Source organism: Aulonocara sp. 'chitande type north' Nkhata Bay, linkage group LG6 (genome assembly GCF_057382095.1).
Source record: "Aulonocara sp. 'chitande type north' Nkhata Bay isolate Kocher_YH1m ecotype deep benthic linkage group LG6, A_spYH_male_GT1.1, whole genome shotgun sequence".
In the NCBI taxonomy this organism is placed as follows: domain Eukaryota; kingdom Metazoa; phylum Chordata; class Actinopteri; order Cichliformes; family Cichlidae; genus Aulonocara; species Aulonocara sp. 'chitande type north' Nkhata Bay.
Window position 1 is genome coordinate 7,660,234 of NC_141349.1, and position 10,257 is coordinate 7,670,490.

The window sequence follows — 10,257 nt, forward strand, 5'->3', positions numbered from 1 at the left end:
TTCGAGACGCACAGATGCTACTCACTCGTGGACGACTTTCACTGTTTGTAACCTGTACATGAGACGGTCCTGGAGCTTCTCCATCATGCTGCGTTTGCACAGTTAGCTGGGGTTCAGTCTGGATTACCTGTTGTTCTTTAGCATTTGGCACAGATGATGAGCAAACACCTCTCTTTACCACATCTGCATAAGACACTGCGGCCGTCTGAACGCTGAGCTGCACTTCTGGACTGGGAATACTTGTAACAGACACCTTTACCTGCTCACCGGTCTGAGAAAGATTTACCTGTTCCTTCTGCTTTTGCCATCTAAGCTTCTGGGACTGTGACCTTTGACCTTTCCTTGGCATTTTGTGCAAGTACAAACTGGACCTTATATGTATTTATACACAAATGTATACAAAACTCAACCTGTAAACACTGAAAAACTCCTCAAGTTTCTATTAAATGGATCAACTATACAAATGGTAAAGTGTTCTTATGACCGTTTAATTGATGTAAAAGGCTGGCTTAAATACAAACTCAATATAAAAGTTATTGAAAGATCCTTAAAAACGTTTTATTGTAGCTTTTTCAACAACTGTATATTATTACTTCTTTTTTTTAACCAGACTGGTTAATGAATAGGTCTATACTTCTGTGAAGTAATATGCAGAATAAATCTCAACAATCAACAGGCTATAATAAAACTCTTAGCTTTGAAGTAGACTTTGTGTAAATCTTTGAGATATCTAAAATCTAAAGCAAATATAAGGAGCTGTGGTGGTGTGGTGATCAGATGACAGGCGATGAGGATTCTTCAGCTGGATGTTCTGCAGCAGTCAGGAAACAGGAAGTCTGGGTCCTCAGGGCAGCTTCTCAATGACAATTGTAACTCAATACTTACACTGAGTAATAGAAATGGGTTTGTCCTTAAATAATATTAGTATAAACTTACTGTAGTCAAATGTTATACTCAATGAAACAGACTTGAAAAATGTATTTGAATCTAATTTAATATTTATGTAAATAGAGCAGTCTGAATGTATATATTACAAAATAACCAGATTGTCTTATTACAAATAAACCTTTAAGAGGTGTATATTTTATATAATTTATCAAAGCAATTGCACCTGTAAGCCAATCAATGTTTATTCCAAAGTGTAATGCAAAATTAAAATGACAAATGTAGGGCTGTGTAAGTAGTTTCTACAGTGACTTCTACTGTACTGTATATTCAACTTCTTACTTGTAATTTCCAGTAAAATGAGTGGATATGAGAGAGTTTAACGACAGGAAAGAAGGAGCAGTGAGAGCAGAGATCTCTCAGATTTCTGAAAACAGATCGTCGAAGTTGCGGTAACTTCAATTTCCAAAAACTTGGTTTGTTGTCAACCTTGGTTTGTTGTCAAACTTGGTTTCTTGTCAAACTAGGGCTTATGCTTGTCAAAATTAGATAGAGTACATGGCGGAGAAATGATAGAAGATAGAATCCCTTGTCAAAAAAGATGGAGCAGGGAGAGGGAGAGTGATAGGACAGACTGAATTTGCTTGTTAATGGCTTGTTAATGATAGAGGGAGAGGGTTTTCTGCAGCAGGTCACCTGTAAGACAGAAAGAAAGTGGAATTAGACACACTTCCAATAAACCTGGCTTTACCGTATTTTTCAGACTATAAGGCACATTTAAAAGCCTTTAATTTTCTCAAAAATAGACAGTGCACCTTCTGTATGGTTGTGCTTACTGATTTCAAACCAATTCTATGTGGTACACGGCACTCTGTCAAATGTTTTAGTATGACTTTGGTAAGCTACAAAGCAGCACCACTTGATGTATTGTCGGAGCATGGCTTTTCTTTTTTTTTTTCTTCTTTTTTTCTAAGGAGCATGGCTAACATAGTCAGCACCCTCATAGAGTAATTCGTACTGTGCTTCAACATAATATGGTGTGTGTGTGTATAAGGGCCTGGCACCTGTTGAGAGCCATGCTTATGAAGCAGATTTCAAACTGATCAATCCACATTCATCAGTCCATAAATCCTGAAAAGTGAGTGTATTGTTCTGTATTTTATGTCTTACAACTGAACAATTTTGAGAGTTATTGTAAATGAGTTGAATAAAGTTTCACTTATCTGTTTTGTTTGGCTTAATGTGCCTTAAAATTTAGTGCGCCTTACAGTCCGCAAAATACAGAACACATATATCATTACACACTGAAGAGTCGTACAGTACATTATTAGATTCAACTGAATGAAAATGTTTATCATATGGTGGTGGAACATTTCTAAGGACATTTTTGCATTCTATTAACACAATAAAAACAAACACAGTCTGTAAACCAAGATGTGGTGCTACAGTAACTTACTATAAACATTATATGGTCAAGCTAAACCCACACAATGAAGTCAGAGCAGACAGTTTCAGACCACCTGCTTTAAACACTTCACAGCACTCAACTCACATGATCCTAAATGCCCAAAGGTCTCAAATTCCCGTTTCTGTGTGTACTTACCTGGTTCAACAGTATATCATAATGTCTGGGGAGCCGTTAACATAAAAGTAAAAAATAATTTACTCAGTATGACTTTTGGCAAAATGAAAAATTTGGAGACAGATGACTCCTAAACAGCAGTTTCTACATTTTTCAGTCAAATATGGGGCATGTTTAATACACACTCCACTAAATCTACAATAAACTTAGCATGGCCGATATTAGGGCCTAATTAAAAATGTACTATGATGATAAGAGAGATCTGTAAGTCTGGAAATGTTTACACAGACTTTTCTACGATCTGATTATTCCCAAGAGCTGTGCTGACTCACTCCACTAAACTGAATGTCCTATAATGAGAAACATTTCCCAGCACTGTACCTCAGACAAACCTTTACTTACCAGACTGGAGACGATCAGATCAGCAGTCTAGAGAAAGGAAACAATTCATCAGATCACTGTTTGATGATTCAGACTGTTGAGCCTCTTCACACACAATCCAATTTACTGTGACATAAATTAACTAGTAAAATTCTTAATTTATTTAAGGCTTTATGAGCTTACTGTAGTCTAAAGAGGAGATAAATGAACTGCAGCGTCTCACATGGCTGTAGCAAGTGTAATAAAAGCATTCATTACTACAGAAATATAAAGAATAGCCACCAATATTTGTTGGCACAAGTGCAGGATATACCAAATATTTCCTACACAGAAGCTTTGTGGCTCCAACATTTTCTACAACAGGTCAGTACTACTAAAGTGTGAAAGCCAAAACTTTTAAAAATGTTAGATACAAAATAATTATATAAATCAGAAGCAACAGAAAACCTCGTCATGTCTGATATGAATATGTAAATCTTAAAATAGTTTTAAATATTGACATGTTACAATAGCAGAGGTGCACCATGTTTTGTAATTAAAATTAAATGTCTTAAATTTTTACACTAAAAAGTCCTTTCATTATACCTGTTGCTAGGAATATTTATGTATTTTGCAGTGTACCTTTTTGGCAACTTTTCTATTAAATTTTAAAACACATTATATTCACCAAATAAGTGATAAACTAATTAGACACACTGGCTGTAATGTACCTAACAATGTCCACTCACACCTCTGGTTCTCTTAGTTTTTCATTATTGCTTAACTGTACAAAATACTTCTACAGTGTTCTGACTTTAATGTAACACATCAGCAGAATTTGAGAGACAATATGAATCAATACCTGTGCAGCTCTTAAGTGTTTGAGCAACCACTTATACTGACTCCCCTAAAACACTTTCATTGTTTTGTCTGCTACTTAAATCCACAAACATAAGGAGAAAATGAACAACTGACATTTAGCTATGTTTGGATTCAATAAGCCATAAGAAATTTAAATCATACATAAATGGGCTATTAAACTTCAGGGTCATTTTCAGGGACAGTCAGAGGTCCTGTGTGAGGGCTTTGCTGCTACAGGTAATAAATCCTGACTTTGTGTTTTTGCCCATCAGTAAATGGAAACATATCACAAAAAGTCAAACTACTGTATGTAAGTTGCCAAATGTGCTACGCAATGCCAGGTTCATACTGCCTCAGTTACAATCACTGTTTACTTACCAGCAAAGGCAAAACCAAAGATCTCTTTCACTCTGTGTAACAAAAGACAAAGCACAAAAATACAGAATGAGACAACTCAAATCAGCATCACAGTCAATACTGCATCACTCTGTGTAGTCCAAAAGATTCAGTACACTTCTTTGTTTATCACAGCAACAACCAACTCACCTTTTTCTACACTTTATTAAAGATTACTGTCTTCATTAAGGTAAAATGTGGTTTCATCCATTTGTAATAAGCCACACACGTTTCTCAGTTATGTGATAGCTCTATTAGTTTGGTGCTATTAGATAACACAGTAGATTTAATAAGCAATGATTTGCTACACCTAGCTCTGCACACTTTATCAAATTCTGACATCACAATTTCAAAGCATGAACAATCATAAATGAAAGCTTGGATGATATTTTTGTAGGCTTCAACATTTGAGTTCGTCTGCATTCAAATTCTGCTTCCTAAAAATATTATCACCTGCACACAGTATCATTTAATATGCTGTTGTTTTAAATATCTACATATCATATTTATAATATTAATGGTGCACTGCTGCATTTTATTTATTTGAAGGTGGACTTTTTTATATTTCGTTAGTTTTTCACAAAGTGAGAAGTTAAACAGAGCTGCAGGTGTAGGTTTCATTTAAAAAAAAAAAAACAACCTGCACAAACAAGTGTTTGTTAAACAGTTCTTAAAATTTAACTAAAAAACTAAAATTACCTAATTAAAAAAAACTTCTTGTTAAGAGATGTTATTATTCTTATATTATGTGTTTCATCCTCACTCTCTCTCTCCCTTCTGTTAATTAACCCACAGCACAAAAACACACCGGTACAGGCACGTGACTCTTTTTCTCCCGGCTTTCAGTCAGAAGCTGTGTCCCAAAATGTCGGCTGCATCGCATTTGAAGGCCGATTATGTCACAGCCAGTCGACGAAGGCTGTCTCAAATGCGGCCGACAAATGAGTCCTTCATTTCCCCGAATAAACTTTTAACATATTTTTAGGTGAGAAAGTAGCGGTGTAAATATCTGCTTGGTTTATCAAGACATCGCATATTTGCAAAAGTGTGCCGACGTTTTCAGAGACGTCTGTCACCCACCAGCTCGATGGCAAGCTGGGAGGGGGGTTCAGACCCCCGCTCTTTCGCTACTCAGGTTAAACATGATATACAAGTCACTCTGATAACTTAAAAATGTAATTGTTTGCCTTTTTCTGTGTTTTATTTGTTCTGGAGTAAATCGGTTTGGCTGAGATCAAAGTTATTAGATTATTAGATTAAATAAAGCTTTATTAATCAATCCGGTGGGTTCCTCCGGGATTTTCACACAGCTCAATAAACGTTAAACGGTCGAGAATTTACGCCAGTGTCCTGTTATATTTTAAATAGCAAGGAGCAGACGGCCGAGTTTATTAAACTCCAGCGAGACAGCGGTGACGCAAATCTGAAGGCTAGACCGTCCACTTTCACAGCCTTCTCGGTCCACGTAGACCGCGAAGGCTGGGTCCTCCGAAAGATGCAGCCGACGTTTTGGGACACAGCTAATGGCGGTAAAATGGCTCCTTTGAAGTTGCCGACCCTGCTGCTTCAGCAGCTAATCAGTGGTTCTAAAATGACGGCTCATTACCTTACAACCGAAAGAATGAGGCCGTTTTTAACTGACTGATTTGTGAAGAGAATTAACTTCAGCTTCCCTAACAGACTCAGAAACACTAACACACCGAATGAACCAAATACAACACAATAACTGTAATAAACAATCAAATGAACCATATTAATTTCACACTGGGCCTATAGCAGCTAGGCTAGGCGTTAGCACTTAGTGCTAGCATACCAAACACTCCTTTTAAATAGTAAAATTACAACGTTTCACTAAAAAAGCAGCCATTGTGTTACTTTAACATGACTTATACTTCGACTGGCTTCATAAGTCACTAACAACAACTGGGTAAATCCCTCATACAGCTTATAGACATTTCATTTCAGAAAAGAGAGACAGAGAAGCAGCGCTTACCGGTGGGGATCGAGCTGAGAGTGGACGGAGATTCAGGAGTCAGGCAGAGACGTTAAAAAAAGAGGCATTCACGGGTAGTGGGAAACTCCGCAATTACACAAAATTGGCATGGAAAACGTGAAAAATATATGTAAATTTAAATATTATTATACTAGATTTTTTTGCAACAAAAAGCAACTAGCAGAAATTTAATTCTATAAGTTTAATAAATGTTTCAAACAGGATTCTTTGAATTTGAAATAATGGTTAAAAGACATAAATAAACATAAGGTCATTATGTTAAAATGTACTTTATTATGATAGATTTATTTAACTGACTGCAGTAATAAGAACAGTCTTCTGCTGAACACCAACACCAAGGAGCTGGTGTTGGTGATCGCCTAAGCATCCTCACAGTAGGAGCTGCAGAGGTTCATCTCACTCCACTGCAGGACTCAAGAGGTTCAGGAGGTCCCTTAACCCCACTGCTATGAGACTTTTTAACAGCGACTCCTGATATGTTCATTGCACATTTGTTTCTTTTATTCTACTACATATTGGTTGTAATCATGAATTCTGAATTGCTTTAAAGCTGAAGCTGTCTGCTAAAACTAGCTGAAAAAGCTGAAAAGTTGCAGAAATTGTAAAAACTTTGCAGAAGCAAAGGAACTTTGCTAAAATGGAATAACTTAGCAGAACTGCAATATCTTAGAGGAAACATAATACTTGGCAGAAATACAATAGCATAGCAGAACTTAACAGAAATATTGTAACTTACCAGAAACATGATAACTTCTCAAAAATACAAGAATTTAGGAGAAATAGTATAAGATAACAGAAAGAATATATTTAGCCAAAAATACTTAAACATTACAGAAACATTATGATTTAGAAAAATAGTACAACATAGCAGGAATACTGTGATTTACCAGAAATACAATTATGGAGGACTAATACTTTAAAATGGGAGATATATTGATACACACACACATACACAGAGCCTAAAGGGAAGAGTATTTGTGCCATGGAGTCTTAACAAGAATGTGAGGTCCATATTAGAAAAGCTGGTAAAATCATAAAAGTTTGCAGAATTGTAATAAATGATGAATATGAATTACTGGTCTGTGACAGTGTATTAATTTGTAGGGAAAAAAACATGTTGACCAAGGTGGAATCGAACCCACGATCTTTGGCTTGCAGACCCATGTCATTACCAACTGCGCCACTGGGAAAGAGAGGAGCCGTTTTGAAAAACAGGGTAATGAGGAGTCAGAATTAGATCGCGGCGAGAGGCGAAAAACGCCGTTTTTTGGAGTTACAAAACGTTGTGTAACTCAAAACCTAGGTGGACTAGAAGCATAATTCTTGTACTACTGATCAGGCACCTCACTCCAGGAAGACAGAGGGCTGCAAGCCTGTCATCGTTTCCAGTGTGGCTTTGTATTCTTGGGGTAGCATCAGATTTTTCCCACAAATATTTAAAGGTAACCCTTATTTTGAGCTTATTTATTAAATCAAAAGTCTTCCATTGTGTAAATTATATTTGATATGTTTTTGTCTTCTTTTAGATTTAGATGCAGTGACCGGATGTGCTGCAGCTTTGTTAACTGTTTGGAAAACATCTGTTTGTGATGGTATTTAAAATTACACTTTAAGGTGACAGTTTCCATGTAATTTCAGTCCTTTTTCTAAACAAAAACATTTTTTAATTAACATTTTTTTTATTTGTTTTACCAGCACATCATTAGTCAAAGTTAAAAAGAGCCACATGTTACACCAACAATGAATTTTTGACTGTGTTTGTGTCACCAGATTTAACAAACAATATCAGACCTATGAAATAAGTAATTGCACCATTTTTGGATAAATGTGCAATTATATTGTTTTGTATTTTCAATTGTTGAATAATTATGTTATAGAACAAACTCAATCTGTTTAGCCAAACAACATAATTTGTTTGGTTAAATAGTGGATTTGTATAATTTTACTCTATAAGTACAGCAAGCTGAATTCATACAAACACACAGCTCTAAATCTTGAATTGTAGGATGCACAATAATGATCATTTAATTATTATGGACATTTAAATCAGAATCTATTGAACCATTACACATATTCTTAATAATTAATTATTTTTAAGAGAGAAGTGCATCAGCGTGTGAACATGAAAGTAATACCAGTCCACGCTCTCTCTGATGCTGCTGTTAACTTTAACTGTTAACTATGCACTTCTCTCTTAAAAATAATTTGATTTCTATTGTGTGGTCTTAAAAAAGTACGGGTGATTTAAAGATGCCAAGTTAAATGTTCAGTATGTTGGTCACACCAAACACATGCACTCTCCAGTTTCTTCTTCTCATCTAATGCAATCTTAATGGTAAATCAACAGGGTACCTGGTTGCATAATTAGGTACCCTGTTGAGGGTACCAGGGAGCGTCAGGGTGGACAACGAGGCCATGAGGCCTATAGTTAAAGTTTTTCAATTTGCAGTTTTCTCCAGCTGCGTTAAACTCCATGTCTGTCCCTGTGCTCACGTCTGCAGTCTGTCTCGTTCCTTTGAGGATTCTCTCTGCACAGTTTCACCCCTCATATAACAAACCTCTTGAACATGAAGATGTAATCTTGGCCTCTGGAACTGATGCCACTCCTGGTCGGCTGCCTGTTCACCTGTTGCTGTCTCAATCTTATTTGCCATGTCGTCTGTGCTTTCATCCTCACTGCAGACATGCACACACTCTGTGGGGTCCAGCCTGTACTCACAGTGTAGAGTAGCAGTGGCAGGTAAAGAAGAGGATCTTGGTAAATGTTTACCAAGATCCAATTCAGTCAACCAGTCTAAATATATTGAATTTGAATCTTAGAATGAGATAATCACATTAAAAGTCTCTCTCTCTCTCTCTCTCTCTCTCTCTGTGTACTTTTTCCCGCCAAAACTGGTGCCTGCAGCACACAGAGAGACACAGGATTTTTACAGTCTATTTCTCATAGTGAGGACTCCCCTCAAACAAATGACTATAATTTCCTAACCGTAGGGGCTAGAGCGGTCATTCTTACACCGTTTTGTTCAGAAGAGATGGGGGAATCTTCCAGTGTTGACAATTTATCATTAAAATATGAATTATTAAAGATATTTGACTTCTAATGCACCATAACTGAGTAGAGCGAAGCAAAAACTGCCTTGACTTGCCCTCAAACAACGCTTTGTAACTCTAAATCTATTTGGAGTATCGATATCATTCTTTCACCGTAAGAGACAGCAGGCGTTGGTGAACAGTCATGGAAATTTTCAGGTCTCTGTGGAAATCCAACAAAAAGTTATGACGAGAGAAAAAAGTGGTTCATTTCCACAGTTTGAAATCTGAAGAAATCTGAGCGAAGGACGAATTTCCTACCCTCAAACAAGTCCAACTCATTTCAGAACGGTAATAGGTGAGAAAGAAATTCTTGAATTGTGAGCGTCAGGAGTGTCTGAAGATATACCGGGACAAGCCTCATGTCTTAAAGTTGCTTCGTTAAGGAGATATGACGATTCGAATATGCCTCTCATTACAGAAATGCAGCGGTGATTTTGAACAAGCTCTCCATTGACTTTATATGGAGAGTTTTGAGACCTTGTGTTGGTCGGAGGAGATTTGCCAAAATTCTATAAATCCCACAACAATGATAGTGACATGTTCTGAAAGCCAGCAAAAATACCTACGTTTTGATGTATAATTTGTGGAAGTTGAGTGAAAAATGAGCAAGTAGCAAGAAGTTGTTCGGACATGAAGAGAAGACTGCAAAAGCTTCAGTGTCACACTGGAAGCCAAGAGCATAGCAACCATAACAACGCATGTATTTTGTGAAAAATCACAATTTTGCAACTGAAAACTTTAAGAGGCATAACAGTAAAACGGTAAAAGATTTGAAAAAGCTGAATCATACATGAATAGCCCAATAATTTGTGAACATTTTAAAGTTTGAATGGTTTTTCTAGGCGAAAGTATGAGGAAGTAGTTAAGTTTCAAAAACAAGCAAAATTTAGCAGAATTGCAGAAGTTTGCAGAAGTTTCCCATTCATTTCAATGGGACAAATTAAAGGAAAAAAGCTTAATATTTTAAAAAGTATAATAGCAGAAAATACCAAAAGTCATAGCACACATTAGCAGAAATAGCAGAATAGTTTAAAATTTGAACGGTGAAAATAGCACAAAAATTGTG

The 10,257-nt window shown here is 36.4% G+C and overlaps 1 long non-coding RNA gene across 1 annotated transcript; it reads right to left on the minus strand.

The window, feature by feature from the left end:
• Window positions 1-513: 513 nt before the first annotated feature.
• Window positions 514-6,196, minus strand: LOC147327173 (uncharacterized). Its single transcript, XR_015129820.1, has 4 exons — window positions 6,078-6,196; window positions 4,067-4,098; window positions 2,870-2,896; window positions 514-1,581 (listed from the first exon to the last, which is right to left on the minus strand). It is a non-coding gene; the product is annotated as an uncharacterized LOC147327173 (long non-coding RNA).
• Between the last annotated feature and the right edge of the window lie 4,061 nt (window positions 6,197-10,257).